Source organism: Camelus dromedarius, chromosome 4 (assembly GCF_036321535.1).
Source record: "Camelus dromedarius isolate mCamDro1 chromosome 4, mCamDro1.pat, whole genome shotgun sequence".
Taxonomy (NCBI): Eukaryota; Metazoa; Chordata; class Mammalia; order Artiodactyla; family Camelidae; genus Camelus; species Camelus dromedarius.
This window is the reverse complement of record NC_087439.1, coordinates 27787173-27806740: the sequence shown is the minus strand read 5'-3', so window position 1 is coordinate 27806740 and position 19568 is coordinate 27787173. Positions and strand designations below refer to the sequence as shown.

The 19568-nt window shown below is 36.4% G+C and overlaps 1 long non-coding RNA gene across 1 annotated transcript in view; it reads left to right on the top strand.

Moving 5' to 3' along the window:
* LOC135321208 (uncharacterized) overlaps window positions 1-19568 on the top strand; it is a 291585-nt gene that overhangs the window by 218843 nt on the left and 53174 nt on the right. The gene's annotated exons all lie outside the window — the stretch shown is intronic.

Genomic DNA, 19568 nt, shown 5'->3' with positions numbered 1-19568 from the left:
AAGTCTACAAAAGTTATTTTTTAAAAAGTTAATTACTTGCAAAGCTTAATCTACTGGCCTGAAAAGCAGGGGTGAAATACTTTCAGAAATAATTTGGAGAGCCCCTAGTATGCTGTCAAGCTCATGTGTCTTTTTTTTAAATTGTTTCATTGAATATATCTTATAACTTGGGTAGCAGAGAAAAGCCTAAGAAAAGTTCAGCGCTTTTGTTTCTAAACCTGAGCAAGATTTAATTTGAAAGTTTGTCAGTTTTAAAAATGCCAACAGAAAATAAGCAAATAAGAAGACATTCTATGAGCTTCAAGGACAGTGTCCTTAAATCAAAAAGAAAATTTACATGTTTATTTTGTGTTTTACCTGATCTAGATCTACAAATAGAATTTAATATTTAGCATTCTGTTGCTTTAAAAAAAATCAACTTAATGCTATGTATATTGATTCATGACTTTAAGATAAAAAAAATTTTGGAATCTCCTATAAGCAAAGCCTTCCTATAAAAACTGGACATGTTCAGATTAATCAATATAACTTATGGTTTTTCCATTTAAATTTACTCTGAAATTATGGTAATTTCAAAGGATGTTAAATTTTATTTGATTTAGCATCTAGCCCGAGTGGCCATATTTCTTCAGTGAGTAGCTAGAAAACTGTAGCAGTTTTAATAATGACTTACGATTTGAAGAATAGGGCAATCCAGATGTCATCACTTAATTTTAATTTTGTCTATGTGGTGTTTTGAACTTTTTTTCTCGTAAGGTCTTTTCTACAAGTCTTGCTGAGGGATGATATCCCCAAAGATGCATGAATATAATATTTTGATACTTTTGTGACACTTTAGGATTATGACTTTAAAAAAAAGTCTGTGAGCTCTATGTTAATGCAGAGAAACAGTAGAACTTTTGCTAGGTCACTACTGTTTGCAGATCAGGATATAAATGCATTATGGAAGACTTCCACGTCACAAAAAAATGTGGTATATATCACAGACATATGAAGGATGTGACCAAATTTGTGTCATTACTGAATAAGGAACAGGTTGTAATAGAGCTATGATGTGCTTTTTCCAGTGACTTCTTTGCATAACAATGTTAATGATGTTCCTTATGAAGTCACAGGGCAGAGGTGATCTTATGGTAGTTTCAGGTGGTGGCCTTTTGTTTTCAAGAGGATGGAACTTTAGACTTGAGCAAAAGGAACTGAACATTTGCAGGGTCTTGGGGGACAATGACAAGAGAGTGGGTGGTCGGAGAGCTAGTGTCACAAGTGGAGAGGGAGGGAAGAGGTGAAGTACTGGATCAGTGGAATGGAGGGAGATGGAGAGTTCATTTCAGCAGGGAAGACTAACACAAGGAAAAGGATGACTGGGAAATCAGCACATCACAGGCAGAGTCAGAATTAAGGTATATTTGAATAAAGTTAGAAACCCAAATTGGAGAGTAAAAATAAGAGAGGTTAGAGATGTATGAGTCATTTGATAGAAGACTTTGAATTCTAGATTTTAAAATGTAGGTTTTTTATTGGGTGATATGGTCACCAGAAGTTGTTATTGTAAGAATCTGTGTGCATTACCACCCAGAAAATAATAAAGCAAATCCAGAGGCAACTTAAAAGTCGTCATTCCTGCATGACAACAACCAGCAGGAACTGAGTGTTACTTGCCCTTTGGATGGAGCAGGAGCTCTCTAGCCACCCAGGGTCACCACTTGGACCTCTTTAGTCACTTCCATTACCTGCCTGACTCCTGTGGATATCCGAGTTTGCAACTCACATCCTTAGGAGTTATAGAGGAAAAGGGTAGAGTCTGGCACCAGCAGCACTTATTTCTGCAGAAGATAGGTGATCCTGAAATGCTGCTAGTCCTCCCAATGCTTGGACTAACCAAGTGGCTAAGTCATCATGCATCTCGTCAATAGACACCAGTCACTCCCCTGACCTAATAAAATGCCAATCACCTGACTGATTATTTTGAATGATACACAACAACTGCCATGAAGTTTTCATGTTATCAACTAAACTTGCCATTCATGGTGTTGGCATGGCAGAGAAATAACCTGAGGCAGGTAGAATTCAGATGAGAACTTGGGCTGACAGAGGTTTCTCTAGGACACCAGCCTCAAGGAGCTTTTCATCTAAACATCGCCCTGTCGTTGAAATATCTGAATTGTATTTCTGCCTGAACACCACCCTTAAAGGTTATGCCCACCCTGGGCTGGGGCAGGTCCTATGTATCAGTATATTCTGTAAGTTCTCCACATGATTGTACAGCCACATATGAAAACTCTTGATCGTAGTCGTTAACACCTGTATACTTATTGCTCAGATGCCTGATATGAGCACAATTGGGTAGTTGCCCAAACAGGTGGTTCTAGGGTAGAAAATTCTGAAGCAAGGAAGTGGGAAGGTAACTGGAAGTAGTATAACTGTGTGTCAATAATAAAAATCTGCAAGCACTATCAAGAGAAACTAAGCATGTAGCTAGGAAAAGCATGGAAATACCACATCTAAACATTGAGTTGGAGCAAAAATGGAAGGAAGAGGAGCAAGCTGAGTAGCCAAGAATGAAGCCAGTAGGTAGTCAGATGCAAAGAATGTCTGGGAGATTCTCAGGACTGAGTTCAGCACTAAACTGTCAATGGGTTTCCTCTTTCCTAGTGTTTCTCCTGAATTTTGTGCAGGCTACAAAGTTATAGGCAGGTCAAATGCCACTGGCAATCACTTGAACTTCAAAAGACTAAAGTTTATGTTATTGTAGAGTGTACAGAGCAAAGGATAAATTTAAACCTGCTGCACTTGGAAAAGCATTTTTAAAGCACCTTATCTCCTCTCCCCTCTGAAGTTTATACAGAATATCAGAAATCAGTGGACCTTTCGGACATGGCCCCAAGAATAATATCCTCCTGCACCCCCGCCCCTGCAAAGTTTCTCATTTTCTCTCTAAAATCCCTTATCCTAAACAATACTCAAACAACTGTTTTCTCTTACTGCACCTTATGTTTTACCTTTAATTCAATGTTTTAAAAATCTCTAGTACTGCTAGGCCATCCTTTCTCCTTCTGGAGGAGCAGCTGAGGCTTTGGAATCAGCCACACTGGGTTCAAATCTCAGTTTCATATTTACTAAATGCACGACTTTGATCAGCTTACTTAGCTTCTCCCAGCTTCAATTTTGTCATCTTAAAATGGGGAAAGATCATCTGTCTCTTATGATTCTCATGATGATTGGACAAAGTACCTTATTTTATGCCTATGTACAGCAGCTACTCAAACACACTAACCTTTGCCTGCTAGAGAGAGATGACTACAAGTGCCTAATGCTGCATGAGGACTTACGAAATCACAGGGGAAAGGCTACCTCTCCCAGAGATAGGCATCAGTAACAATCAGTTTTGATTTAAACATTTTCCCATAAATTTTACCTAGTTCCTGTGTTCCAGAGAGTGAGAATAGTTGGCATGGGCTGTGAGTTTGATGGATTATGCCCAACTTTGTTTCACAATCTTTACACCCACCAGTTGTGAGATGTAGATAGCATTTTACTTAGAGGAATGCAGAACTATTGGAAAATCACAGCCTTGACACTGCATGAACATGTATTTTTTTTTCCTTTAGTTTAAAATACCAGTGCGTGATTTTTTTTTTACCTGAGATTTTCAGATAGCTTAAAAATTTCAGAAGATATTAAATCAAATTTGTTTCTCAGGCAGCCGGATGTAAAAGCTTTTCCCTCCTTCTGATTAATGGAATTGGCTCTAGTTGGCAATGAATGTCAGAGTTATGTTTTAAAAAGCGTGTCTGTGGTTACTTTAATACATTTGTTTATGTTGAGGGTGTCCTTTTCACATTTCAAGGTTCTGATGGTGTCATATTATTTATGTATCCTATGTTTCTTCATTTGTTCATAAAGCCAACAGATATTTATTAAACTTTTTGTTTGTTTTTGGCTAGGCCTTATGCTTCTAAGTGCTATAGATACTGAGAAGAAAGATCTCATATTGCTTTCAAGAGTGCTTAGTCCAGCAGAAGAACACCAATAACAGGCAAAACAGTACTGATATAGAAGCAGTATAGTAATATGTGGTATAATAACAGAAGACAGCACTGTCATCAGGTAAATGTGACTTACATGCTTCGCCGTGTACTAGCTGTATGCTCTTGGGCAAAGAACAAGCCTCAGTAGTTGATGATACCTCCCTTTCAGGGTACAAATAAGGATGGTCAGGAATGGATACCAAGGGCCAAGCACAGTGCCTGGCACATAGAGATATAATGAAATCACTGTCATATTTAATATAATAATGCTGTTGGTTAGGCAAAATAGATATTATGATTATTCACATTTGACAATGTAGATATTAAGATTCATTGCAGTTAAAAATTTGTCCAAAGCTACATAGTTTCTAAATAGCAGTACCTAGATTCACACAAAAGCCTATCTTCAGACTTAAAACCTGAACTCCATCCACTTTGACTCGTCCATACACTATCCTGCTTGTCAGACTTTTAAGATGGTTTCTCTTGGTGGCTCAGATCTGTACTTGTGATTTGGTGCATGTGATAGAAATTATTTCAGGCATAGGGAATACCTGTTATCCTGAAACCTTTCACCAAGAAGAAAAATACAACATTAAGTAGGTAGGAGGGCTCCATACTTGAGTTAAGTTGACAATTAAACATTTATGGCCAAGTTTGATGAACAGCTAGCTTCCTGACACATTTTTGACAATTGATATATATTTACTGAGCAACATGGCAGGAATGACCACCAGAAGTCCATTTGAATGAGCTCTGAGGATTTTCTTCAGCGAACTCATTCTGAAGGTAGAAAGATCCCTGGACTGAACTTGATGTGCTGAGAAAGGCTTAGCTGCCTGGGATGGGCATTAAGGAATTAAGGATACACCGAAGTGTCTATTACTTGCATTTGCCTCACTTGGACTAATGCCTGAAGACAGGGCTGCAAAAACAAAAACTGGAAGAACAGTTTCAGCAAGAATCCTTCAAACCCTGTCAAGTGTTGGGATGGTGGTGGGAGATGGGAAGCAAGTAGCACTGCTTTGGATCTTTCTAACACTGAGCATCTCAAAAGCAAGAGGAACCTCCATTTTTATCCCTTTCATCCCAGGTGGGTTCATATTCACTGTAATAACCCAGTGAATATGAGGGGAGGCCCCAGTCCCTGCAGATCAGATCAGAAGCTCTGAGACCTGACAGACTAGAAGCAATGCTCAATATAAACATTATTGCTTGTGAGTGTGTGCTGAACAACTCCTGTATATTCTCAGGAATATTTGATGGGAAGACTTTGAAGGAGGGGACTCAACTTGTAAAGAGAAGAATCAGTAAAATTTGGGTATTATAGAAAATATAACTCCATGTGAATTCCCCGACTCTATTTTCTAGGAATATTAGACTTACATGTATGACATATACTGTTACAAAGAAAACATTTCGTATATTGCACCCACTGCACATGCTCTATTGTGTTCTTTGATCTGGTTGTCATAGATTCTGTGCAGCAAATTATCTTGGTCAGTAACTAAGATACTTTGTTTTTGGCATCAAATTTCCTCCACCTGGAAATTTTCCACCTGTAATACTTCTCACACTCCAGTAGACACCTGTCTAAATCTTACTCATTCTTCAAGGCTCAGTATCAAATTCATCCTTTGCCATGAAACTTTTCTAATTCCCCAGTCTGGAAAAGACAGCAAGGTGGAGTGGGAAAAAAAAACCATCTTGGAGTTTTCAGGTCAGAGTTGGATTTGAATCTCGACCACTGCTTACAAGTCACTTTACCTCTCCAGCCTTTGTGTTCCCCAACGTAGAGTAGAGTGGGAGGTTCCATCCTTCACGGTGTTGTTGTGAAAGTCAAATGAGATGGTTTTAGAGAAAATATTTTCAGTTTGGAAATTATAGCATTATGGAAGCTTGACAGCTAATGGGAAGAAAATGGGACTTTTATGTCGGACAATGAAAGTTACAAGTTTTTAATTTCCTCGTGGCCTTAGATCACTTCACATTTTTTAATATAAGCTTTTGATAGGTAAAGTAAAGAAAAAGTACCTCTCTTTTAAGGTGGTAGAGGAGTATGAATGAGATTAAATATGTAAAACATATGCTCCATAGGGGCTACTCAGTAAAAGTTTTATCATTTTTTGAAGGAATCTATGCTTTTTAAAGAGTCTATCTTTTGATATTAATCAATTTATGTCTTTTATTTGAGCTGTTCATGTGCTTTTCTCACCACCTCTGTAAGACTAAGTTCAGAACAAGATGTGGGCTTTATTCATATTTGTAGACTTAACATCATAGAACAATAAAACTCAAATGTTCATTGAATGACTAAATGAAAGCAGGAGAAGGTAAGTCAGATTCCATGCCTGAGACACTTTAAGAGACTAGATGACCATCACCCAGCATTTAGTTGAGACACTGGAGGAAGAGGAGATGCAGTAATTAAAGGTAAAGCATGGAAGCCAAGTGCAGACTTGAGACTCACTTTGCTGCCAGGGGAGCATGTGCAATACACAGGAAGGCCAAGGGCAAAGAGCATTTTGCAATTTCTGGTCCAAAGATTTATTGCATTGGATATGCTCACAGAAAAAAACTCTGGGCTTCCTAGGGATTAAAGTGTGTGCAGAAGAGCAAAACAAACTCTTAAATAACTTAAGTACCAGTTTCCTCTCCTTACGGTCTACTTCTCTTCAGTACATTTGAAAACAGAGAGGTTTACTGTATATGTACACCTGACTCGTTCAGGAGGGGGCTTTCCCTCAACTTTGTGTGCTTCCACACGTTGCTCCAGCCCTAGTTGGCACCCCCGAAGCATCCGGGCAAAGTTCCGTCTGCAAAGGCTGGGCCCTAAGAATTCACCTCAGCAAAGAAGACAGTGTGGGACTGACTCCTTTTCTCTCTATTGACCTGTCCTTTCATCTTCCATGAAACGTCAGTGCAGGCTGCGTGTGCTTACTTCATCAGAGATTACTAAACATTGGGATAACCAAAGGAATTTCCACTTTGAAGGGAAAATTGATAGGTGTATGTTAAATAGGATTTTTTCCCCATAATCCAAAGTAAAGGAAGCCAAGAAATTAAGTCCTCATAGGATGTACCCCTTTTCTAACCTCATTCCTCTTTCTTCATGTTCTTACCACCCTGGAAGGCCCTCCTTCTCACCTCTGCTATTCAGGCTGTCTATTGCTGCATAACAAAGTACTCCAAAAACTTGTGGCTTAAAATAACTATTTTATTTTGTTCACAGTCCTGTGGGTGAGGGATTTAGAAAGGGTTCACCTGGGAGGTTCGTCTCTGATCTGTATGGGATTCACCTCCAAGATGGCTGGCTGCTCCACCCTCGTGTCTAGTGCCTCAGAACCCTTTATCCTCTCTCTTTCCATGTGCATCTCATTTTCTAGGACCTGTCATGTGGCTTCCTCAGGCTTCTTCACAGCACAGCAGTCTCAGGGTAGTCAGCTTCCTTCCCCAGAGCTAGTGTTCTAAAGAACAGGAAGTAGATGCTGGTATTTCTCAAGACCTGGACTCAGAAACTGGTGCATCATGACTTCTGCCATGCTCTGTTGGTGATATAGGTCACAGGGCCTTCCCAGAGCCAAGAGAAAGAAATACACACCTCATTTCTAGCTGGAAGGATGATCAAAGATGTGGAGGCCTTCTTTTTTTATTTTAATTTCATTTTTTTATTGAAGTGTAGTTTAACTTACAATGTTAGTTTCAGTAGTACAGCAAAGTGATTGAGTCATACATATGCATACATATTTTTTTTTCAGATTCTTTTCCACTGTATCTTATTACAAGGAATTGAATATAGTTCCTGAGCTATACAGTAGGTCCTTGTTGCGTATCTATTTTATATATAGTAATACATATCTGTTAATCCCAAACTCCTAATTTATCCCTCCCCGACCCTTTCCCCTTTGGTAACCATAGTTTGTTTTCTTCTTAATCCACACATTTACCATTTTGTCCTCTGACAGTCTTAAACCACAGAGTACCTAGGAGTCCCTTCTCCTCTCCTGCTTTTCTGGTAGTACATTTGGCAGTGTTTTGAGTTATTCATTCCAGTCACTTACCTTTTTATTCTCCTGATTGTCCACCAGGTAAATATTGACACAGACACACAGGTACAGCTTTCCAAGGCACACATTAATTTTCTAAGATAGTGCAATTTAAATTTATAAGGAGGAAAAAATATTTTCCTGACACCTTCCATAATTTACAAGGCTCTTCTTTCACAGTGGAATTATTATTTCATATTTTCAGGTGAAACATTTCATGTTACTTTTCTTAATCCTACCTTCATCTCCACTTTGCCTGTCACTTTATATTATCTTCTCTCAGTTTGAGAAGAAATTAGATCTTTGTTAAACCAAGTATATGTTAATATCCAGGCCTTTAGGAAAAATAGAGAGAGAGAATGGAGAAATGAAAGAGATAGACCCAAAAAACTGCAATTACTATATAAGAGATTGAATAACGTGACTAAAGCCTCTTCTTGTGTCTGTGTTTTGGGAAGAAAGACATGATTCTGTCCTTTTGGTTACATAAAGCTTATTTTAATAACATCATGTATCTGGCACAGGTGAATTAATACAGGTATTGAAAATCAAATGACTCTAGAGCTCAAAAAGACTTTGGGAATGTCTGACCCAGTGTTTTTCAAACTTAAAAAAAAATCAACATAATTATTCTCCCTAAATATATCTTGCAATTAAATAAAATTGGCTGCAATATATAAAATGTAGAAAAGCATAGCTACTCTGGTTTAAGTAAAGGAAGAAATCGTTATGGTGCCCCAGCCATCATTCTAGCCCTGCACTATCCTCTTTCCTTTTCTAAAGTGGCCTCTGAAGAGCTTTCAAGAAAACCTAAAATTCAGCAAAACACTTTTCACCCCCCTCATAAAGTAGAAGAATTTGAAATCCAATTTGAGTAAATGATTTGCCCACAGCTGGCTAATAGTAAGTACTCAGAGCTAGCATATACTGATTAACCTGAACCAGGCACTCTTCTAAGTCCATGACACAATTTAAAGCATCTCATTTCCCATTGGCTCTGTGATATAGAAACTCACATTATCCTCGTCATATAGATGAGGAAACTGAAGGCAGAGAGCTTACATGATGAGAAGCAAATCTAAGACTAGAACTCAGGTCTCCTTAAGCCTAAGGCCAATGATCTTGACACTCCATAATTCTGCCTTTTTCAGAAATACCTTCAAAATCACCCTATGATTAAAACTGAATTTTGACATCAACAAAAGCATACAACTCATTTTTAGTGCTCTGTTGTCTTAGGTTCTTTCCAGGGACTTAATAAGTCATTTTTAGGCCCAAGAAGCTTAAAACTTTGACATTCCCATGTGCCCTCATGATTTAACTGAAGCTCCAGGCTGCTATAGGCCACATGTACAGGAGAAGTTGCCTCAAACAGGGAGCTTGGGGGTGTAAAACCCCCTGAGGAAATCATGGTGGAGAGAAGACTTGAAAAGGTCTTTCCAGTATCCATGTGCAGAATTATATTTGTGCACCACCTGTGAAATTGGGAAGACTCTTATCCTTTCCTTTTTCTTTCTATTTTTCTAGGGGTAGAGACTGTGTCTACAACTCTATCTTGATGTTCCCCTTGTGTATTGCAGGACTTGAATACATATTGGTTAACCTATTGCACAAATTGGCAGCATTGTCTCTTTCTGGAATTAACCAAGTGACCTAAAGCCAAACAGCTCCCTCCCTACCCTCATCCCCAGCTTGCCTTGCTATTAATGGCACAAGGGCCAGCTGCTGAGTGATGGGGACAGCTGTCTGCAAATTACATAAGGGGTAGACAAGAGGCCCAGGGTGTCTGAATGACCTACCAATTGGATAATCCACTTGTGGTTAACTGAGAACAAGATTCAATTAACACATTTGTATACTGTTCATCTGAAAAATTCCAAGGTATTTAAAATCATAAAGAAATTATGCAAGTTGGATGCATGGTGCATGAATATGTTTCTGAGTGAGTGAAATCGTTTAAGTTGGGTTAATATGAGTTAAGAGTGATTAACTTTCTTATCTGAAGTCATACGGGTAGCTGGGAAGAAGATGGTATTTGAAAGGCTAAGCTGAGTGGAGCCATGAGGTTTACTCAACCTTAATTTAAAACAGAAGGTTCAGATCTTGTGAATTCTGACACATGCATATATGGAAAGAAGGAAACACACTTTTTAAATACCACTATTTTAGGTAGCATAAAGTCTTTAGCTCAAACTTTCAAAGCCCAATTTAGTTGGATGCAGAAATGATGGTTCTATCTCCTGGGATGGCCTATAAAAGTGAGTATTTGTTCAACATTTTAAGATCCTCAAATTGAAAGTGCTGTGTAAATACTGGGCCAGATTAGCTCGCCATGTGTCTCCCTGTGTGCGCAGAGCTTTCACTGACTCTAGCGGGTGGAATGTGGTGGGAGAATCTGGCTCATTATTAGTTTTCCTATTTTGATTTGATCAACTGTTGTCAATTACAGACATTGGTAATTACCCACAGAAAAGGAGAGGAGGGAGGAAAAAACTTGCTATCATAATATTTATCTTATCAGTTATGGTATTTTCCTATATTGAAAAAAATATTGTGGTGAATTGTGTAACACAGCAAATACTGATTTTACAGTGCCCTTGACTTGAGTGTATTTTTATACAGATTTTTCAGTTTTTCAGATGAAATCCACATGACTATAGAGTTGTGTTGCTTCACTTATCAATGCATCCTGTTAATCTCCTTTTCACCCCAACTCCCACTAAGATTTGACCCTTAGATTCTGTCCCCTCTCCAACATCATAGAGGAGACTATTGCTGTCCAAAACACTTTCTGTGATAATGAAAATATTTAATGTCTGCATTTCTAATACAGTAGACAACAGTCACATCTGGCTATTGAGCAGTCGAACTGTAGCTAGTGTGATCAGAAAACTGAATTTTTAATTTAACTTTAATTAATTTAAATTTAAATAGCCACATGAAGCTAGTGGTTACCTTATTTCAGCACTGTCTAAATTCATATGCCTTAATTACTGTGATAACCTGTTGACTGCTCTTCTTACTGGCAGGACATTTGTCTTCAGTCTCTCTTCTGCAACACCAAATTAATCATCTTCATATTCTGCTTTCATTAGGACATTCCCTGCCCAGAAAGCTATGGTGGTTTCATGCAGTCTGTCTAACACAGTGATCTGTGCAGGAAAGTATGCCCTAAATCTGGCAGCCCAACAGAATCACGTAGGAACACAACTTAGAGCATGTAATCATTGGGTCCAAGATGGGGCCTGAGAGGCTGATTCTGATATAGCCAACTTTACAACTTGCTAGTCTAGTATCTCCACTTTTCTTCATATCCTTTGTTTCTATCTAGGTATACCCATGAACAAGTCTTAACCTGGAACCCTTCCATATTCTTCTTTTATCCTTATCCCTTTTCTTGCCATTCCTTCCTCCTCATACCCATCGTCCATTTTCCAAATAATAGCTGAAGTGATCTTCCTAAAATTTACAATATAACAAGTTATTGTGACAGTTCAAACCCTCCAAATCCTCTCCATTACCTATAGAATAAAATGAAAAAAAAATTACATGCTCATTGTGTACAAGGCCTACATGGTATGTTTTGCCTCTACCATTTTAAACCTTATTAAAAATAAACACACACAGACACAAAGATGCACATGCACACAGCTTTCCCCTTGCTTACTACTGACATTTTCCTTCTTTGAATACAGTAGGTTTTTTCCCATATCAAAGCCTTTGACTTGCTGTTTTCTCTCCTTGGACCACTCTGCCCTGGGATCTTCCAAAGGCTACCCCTTCTCATTCTCCACATCTCAGCTAACACATGACCCCAGAAAGATAGTCCTCATCCACATTATCTACTGCCTCTGTCCCTTCATATTCACTCTCTGTACACACCATCTTAAGTCTACAAGCACTTATAATTTCATATATTACGTTTGATTAGTTTATGTGTCTATTACTCATCTCCTACTATTAGAAAATATGTCCCATAAGAGCAGGTATTTTCTTTTTCTTTTTTTAATGCTCAGTTTTAAAAAATCACAATCATCTTTTTAATTCACCATGTCCCTAACATTCTCCTCAAACACAGCAGTTTACAAACTGCAGTTTTGAGACTAGCAGTATTAGCATTACCTGAAAACATGTCTGAAATGTAATTCTGTGCTACCCTAAGACCTACTGAATCAGAAACTCTGGGGTGGGGCCCAGTAGTCTGTAGTTTAGCAAGATGGCCAGGTGATTTCGATGATGCTGAAGTTTATGAATGACTGCTCTAACACATATTCAATTCGGCAATTAATTTTCATACCATTATCAAACTGTTTCTTATGGAGTAAGTTAATTTTCCTTTCTAGAGTAACATTATTTGAAGATGTACTCTGAAATATTTCCTTTATTTTTCTTTGATACTGGGACATGTCAGATCCTATTGTATGTAGCCAAAGCATACTATAGGGCCCTAAATTCTTGATATCAGAAGCATATTTCATTTCTTAACTGTTTTTTTCACATAGATACAATTCTTCCCTGCTTGACTTTTTATGTGTGCTTGTGATATTATATTAAAAGTTGCCAAGAATATTTTTTAACTTATATTTTGGTTATTTGTTTCTATAGACATTACATTCTGGTCTGAGAATGTGACATACATAACTTCTGCTGCTTTACATTTGTTGAGAGTGTCAGAAAGGGCTCAATAAATAATTTAATGGTTGCATGTGGTTTCAGTCACCTTTGGGCCATCTTGATGGAATTTGTTACTGTGTGGGACCAAAAAAAAAAGTAATTATCTTAGTTTCCCTGTTGTGCTCCTAGCCAGCCACCCACAGTGAAGAGAAACTGGAGAAACTATTGTAGTAAGTGGGTTTGATTCTAAAAGAAATGAAAGAAGGAAAAAAAATCTGGAAGAGAGAATACAAAGCACAATATGTTATTATACTTCTTTACACTTCACTTTTCCCCTTTTAATGCTTATTAGGTTGTGCATCAGTTAGGATTTTGTACTGGCGTATAGCAGAGTATCTGATTCAAACCAGCTTAAATCAGAGGGAGAATCTATTGGCTCATTTACGTGAAAAGCCCAGGGATATCCAGCGTTAGGCACTGTTGGACACAATAGCTCAGATGGTGTTATCTATCAATTTTTCTACATCTCTTGATTCTACTTTCCTCCATGTTAACTTAATTTCTAGGCTTCACATGATGGCAAGATGATTGCCCTTAGATTCTGGTATAATTTTTCCTTAATTTAACATCAGCAGAGAAGAGATTTGTGCTCTTCCCAAAGTTAAAACAAAAGTCCTTGTTTTTACTATAGTCAGCTTCTGTTCTGCCGTGAGCCTACTTTTGAAGCATTCGCTGCAGGTAAAGGCATACCACATATTTAGTTGCCCAAGAATAAATGATGTACTCATACCTGGACTAGTGACTAGAATCAGTTTCACCAAACAAAATTGTTTAAAAGTATAGGGAAAGAGTGGTATTCAAGAGGAATTTTGTAGATTTGGTATCAAAAGAATAGACAGTAGGTTTTAGTAAACCAAAATAAGTATGTAAATAAATAAGCAAACAAACACATATATATCCTTCAAAACTTGGATGTGCAATTCTAAATTCAAAACTATTTTCTCTTAGAACTTTAATAGATATTACTCCTTTGTTTTTAATCACAGGATTGGCAATGAGAAGTCTGAGGTTACCTTGAGTTTTATTGCTTCAAGTGTGAGAATTAATTTAATATCGTATCTAGAACATTTTAGAATGTTTTTCTTTATCCAAGGTCCTACTCTACACCCTGATAGATCTTTTCAGATTGACTGAAAAACTGTATATTTTTTCAGCTCAGGGAATTTTCTTCTATCACTTAATTGGCTCTTTACTTTCTTCCATTTTTTTCTATTTCCTCCTTCAACTTTTTTGTGTGGCTCAATAAAATAAGAGAGTAAACTAGATTTACAGTCCATTCCTCTTAGCTTTTCTCTCATAATTTCTATATCATTTTATATTTGTGCTACATTCTGGAAGTATAGCACAATGAAGTCTTCCCACTTGCATTTCTGTGCCTTTTCTGTCATTCTGTTGATATGTCTACATCTGTGGAGAGGTTTATTTTAATTATTTTTAAAAATTTGGCAGTCACATTTTTCATTTCCAGAGTATAACATTGATTACTTTTTAAAAGTAGTTAGTATTAGTACTCTTTAACTAGTTTTCTTTGAACTTTCACAATTAGGATGAGATCTTTGCTCCCACCCTAACGACTAGAGCAAGTCAGGTAATATACAGAATCAGAGTGGGGTTTGCTTGTTCTAACCATAAGAGGATGAGAATGCAAAGAAAAATAATTAAATGAAATCCCACAAAGCAATGAATACTTCTTGTCATAGCGGTGAAGCTTGGCTTCTTTCATCCCTAGTGGAGCTGTGGGAGAGAAGAAATACACGATAGATAGGTATGAGGAGAAACTAGCTAAACTTTAAATAAACTATCATTAGTCATGTGTAGCCACGTGAATGATGAATACTAACTACCCACAGCCATGGATAGGTCTGTACCCAATGACCAACTCTTTTCTATGAGCCCTCAGCAAGTACATGGGTTATGTGCTAGAGCCTGGGGACTGGGCATGTTTGAGGCATATGAGCATACGCAGACTTGACCAAGTGCAAGGCAGTGGCCCCTTGCAGGGTGGAGGTAAGACATGAGAGCTGGGAGAAATCCCTCCAAGGTAATTTATATCTTCACCAAGTGCTGAAAACTGGGAAGAGGGCAGTAGTGCAGAGAGAGATCTCACAAGGTATAGAAAGAAACTTCTCATGGTTTGCAAAGCTTACAACTAAGTAATGGAGCACAAAGCAATTACCAAAGGTTCAGATCTCACGTTCCAATGAATGGCAAGTCCTGATCTTTTCCTCAAATTGAGTCTAAATTGCAGCAAAGCCCAGATTCACCTCAACTGCAGATTAAAGTGGCTCAGCCCTCAACACTAAAGCTGACAGAAGAAGGGGCATGCTTTATACTGGGAGTAATTTTATTTTATTTTTTTCTATTGTGCTTTATTTTTATCACAAAATAGCTTATATATAATCAAAGCTTATAAGATACACAAAGAAGCAAGAAAATATGACCCATGAAAGAGGGGAAGCAGTCAATAGCAGGATGCCCAGAGATGGACCAGCTGTTGTAATTATTAGACAGAAACATTCAAACCCTGAGTATAGGTATTAGGGCCTAGTTAAAAAAACTGGACATCATATGAGAAGATGTGGGTAATATCACTAGAGAATAAGAGTATAAAAAAGTGAAATATAGTATTTATACAATGGAATACTATTCAGCCATAAAAACCGACAACATAACGCCACTTGCAGCAACATGGATGCTCCTGGAGAATGTCATTCTAAGTGAAGTAAGCCAGAAAGAGAAAGAAAAATACCATATGAGATCGCTCATATGTGGAATCTAAAAAAAAAAAAACAAAAACAACAACAACAAAAAACAAAAACAAAGCATAAATACAGAATAGAAACAGACTCATAGACATAGAATACAAACTTGTGGTTGCCAAGGGGGCAGGAGGTGGAAAGAGATAGACTGAGATTTCAAAATGTAGAATAGATAAACAAGATTATACTGTATAACACAGGGAAATATACACAAGATCTTGTGGTAGCTCACAGAGAAAAAATGTGACAATGAATATATATATATGTTCATGTATAACTGAAAAATTGTGCTCTACACTGGAATTTGACACAATATTGTAAAATGATTATAAATCAATAAAAAAAGTTTAAAAAAGTGAAATATACATGCTTACTTATCAGAAATGGAGCATACATTGATGGGATTAACAGCAGAATGGACAGAAGAGAGGAAAGAATCAGTGAATTTGAATATAGGTCACTAGAAAATTTCCAAATCAACATTGAAAAGTAAATAAATAAATAAATAATAAAAGGAACAGAGTATCTTACATCTGTATTTGGAGTACCAGAAATATGTATATAGAGTCCCAGAAGGAGAGAAGATTAATAACGAGGCAGAAGAAATATTTTAAGATATAATGGATGAGAATTTTTCATAATTAAGAAAAAAACTCACAGATCCAAATCACAAGCGTAATAAATACAAAAGAAACCATACATAGGCTCACTTGAGTCTAACTACTGAAAACCAAACATAAAGGAAAATTTGAAGGGCAATTAGAGAAGAAAAAGTAAAATACATATAGAGGAGAAATGATACCAATGACAGCTGGTTTCCTCTTGCAAACAGTGGAGACTAGAATAAAATGAAATAGCATCTTTAAAATATTAAAAGAAATAACTGTCAGCACAAAACTGTATATTCAGCAAAAATAGCCTTCAAAAAAGAAGATGGGATAAGCAGATTTTTCAGGCATACAAAAGCTGAAAGAAGTCTTTCAGTGAGATCTTCTCTATAAGAAATAGTAAAGAAAGTTGTTTTGGCTATAAGGAAATGATGTGAGAAGGGAGTCCACATTTGTGGGAGGGAATGAAAAGCATGGAAATGTGGCTAAATACAAAAGATATTTTGCTACCAGCTTTTATTTCTGCTTATTTTTAATTAATGTATTTTGGAATTTATAGCATACGTCTTAGTAAAATATATGACAAAAAGAACTCAAAGTTGGGTGGAATGATAAATCTAATTACAAGACTGTAATGTTTTATATTTCTTTAGTATTATGTTATTTGAGGGTAGAATAGAAAAGACAAAGTATATACTGTAATCTCTAAACCAACATTGAAAAAGTAAAACAAAGAAGTACAGCTTGAAAATCAATAAATGAGATAAAATGGAATGTTTAAAAATGCCCATTCACCCAAAAGAAGGGAAGAAAAGAGAAACAATGGAACAAATAGCAGATGAGATAAACAAAAAATAAATATGATAAAAGGCACAAAACCATCAATAATTATTTTAAATATGTAAGAATTAAATACCATGTAAATAAGAGAAATTGTCAGATTCTTTAAAGCAAGATCAACTCTATGCTATGTATAAGAAATACATTTTACATATAAATTTACCTTCACAGTGAAAGTAAAGATATTTGAAAAGTTATGCCATAAGTTCACTGAAAATAAGGAAACTCAGACAAAAGAAATTTCAAGATAAAGAGTCTTAACAGAAATAAAGAACTAATTTTCATCAAAAGGTCAATTTACCAAGAATACATAACAATCCTAAATGTGTATGCACCTAATCCCAGAACTTCAACATTGTGACATTGTGACTTAAAATAAGAAATACATATTTGTTCCTCCTCTTGGTTTCTTGCACAGAGTTCCTAAAACCTTTGGAGTTTCCTAAGTAATAAAAACAATGGAGTATCTTTTGTTACAATATTTAGCCTTTTGTCCTGAAATAGTTCCAAAGCCATAAAAGTGAAAAGAGTGTCTTGTTATCCATAATAAGATGATTTCAGCCACACTTGAATTTGTGTTAATGAGGTGACTTTTGGAAAGCCCCTAAGGATGAGGCTGAATCAACCGTGATTAGAATATTGAAAGTTTCATTCTAATTCCTCAACCTCTGGGGAGGGGAGACAGGTTGGAATTTGAACCAATCACCAATGGCCCATGATTTAATCAGTCATGTCTACTTATTGAAGCCTTCAAAAGAACCCTAAAGAAAGGGCTTTGGAGAGATTTCAGGTTGGTGAGCATATAGAGGTGTTGGGAGAGTGGCATACCTGGAGAGGGCATGGAAGCTCTGTGCCGCCTCCCCCATACCTTGCCCCATGTATCCCTTCCATCTGGCTGTCCCTGAGTTACATCCTTTTATAATAAACTGGTACCCTAGTAAGTAAAATGTTTTCCTAACTTCTCTGAGCTACTTTAGCAAATTAATCCAGCCAGAGAAGGGGATTATGGAAACCTCTGATTTGTGGCTTGCTGTTCAGAAGCACATGCACCAATCTGGATTTGTAAATTGTTGTCTGAAGTAGGGGAGGGAGCAGTCTTATGGGACTGAGCTCTTAACCTTTGGAATCTGACACTATCTCTGGGTAAATAGTGTCAAAATTGAGTTAAATTGTAGGACACCCAGCCGGTGTTTGAGAATTACTTGTTGTGGGAAACACCCCATACACATTTGGTGATCAGAATTGAAGTATTCTGTGAGTAGTGCAAAGAGTGTTAGAGGAGAAACACAGGAGGAATGCTTTCCGCCCAACAAAATTCAGGTGGCAAAACTTCATAAAGCTAAATGGACAAATAGAAAACATCCACAAACACAGAGATTTTAACATCTCTCTATAAGTAACTGCTAGAACAAGTAGTTAAAAAAAAGAGTAAGCTTACACACTATAAACTATTCCAACCAGCTTGGCTTAATTGACCACTATACCGAACAATTGCAGATTACTCATTATTCACAAGTGCAAATGTAACATTCACCAAGACAGAGCATTGCTGAGTAACAAAACAAGTTTTAATACATATCAAAAGATTGAAATCATAAGTAGTTTTTCTTTGAGCAGTATAGAATTAAGTTAGAAATCAATAATGGTGAGTTATCTGCAAATGCCAAATATTTTCAATTTAGAAAACACATTCAAATAATCCATGGATTAAAGAAGAAATTTTAAAGAACAATAGAAAAATATTAGAAAATATTTCAAGTTGAGTTAAAATGAAGACATAACACATGAAAATTTGTGGGATGTTGCTACTGTTAAACCATTACTTAGGGAAATATTTATAGATTTAAATGTATATATATTAAAAGAAGAAACGTCTAAAATTAACAATAAAGTTCAACCTAAAGATACTAGAAAAAGGAACAAATTAAATCCAAAATAAATAGAAGAAAGGAAATATCAAAAATAAGAGCAAAAATTAATGACATAGAAATGGACAAACAAATCTGTTTCTTTATCATTAATAAAATCGATAAACCTGTGGAAAGAGTGATCAAAAAGAAAGGAGAGAAGATGTAAAATACCCATATAAGGAATAAAAAAAGAGATATCACTACAGTTCCTTAAATTATTATAGCTGAATCTAGAAGAAATAGAAAATACGAACAGTTAAATATCTATAAAAGAAATTGAATTAGTAATTTTTAAATTTTCTTCAAAGAAAACCTTCAGGCAAAATGGCTTAACTGGTTAATTCTATCAGATATTTAAGGAATATATAACCCCAAATTTACACAAACTCTGACAGATGGGAGAAATTTCTACCTTTTTTTATGAGGCCGGCATTACTCTGACACCAGAACCTGATAAAGCTGTAACAAGAAAACAAGATTTAGGTCCAGTATTACTCATGTTTACAGATGTAAACATTCTTATCAAAATATTAGGAAATTGAATCCAACAATATATGAATAGATAACACATTATGCCAAAGTAGTGTTACTTCAGAATGCAAGATTTAACATTTTTAAATATTAATTTTAATTATATTTTAATTTAATTTTCAGTCAGTATACTTTGCCACATCATTGGAATACTCAAAAGCACAAAAACTAA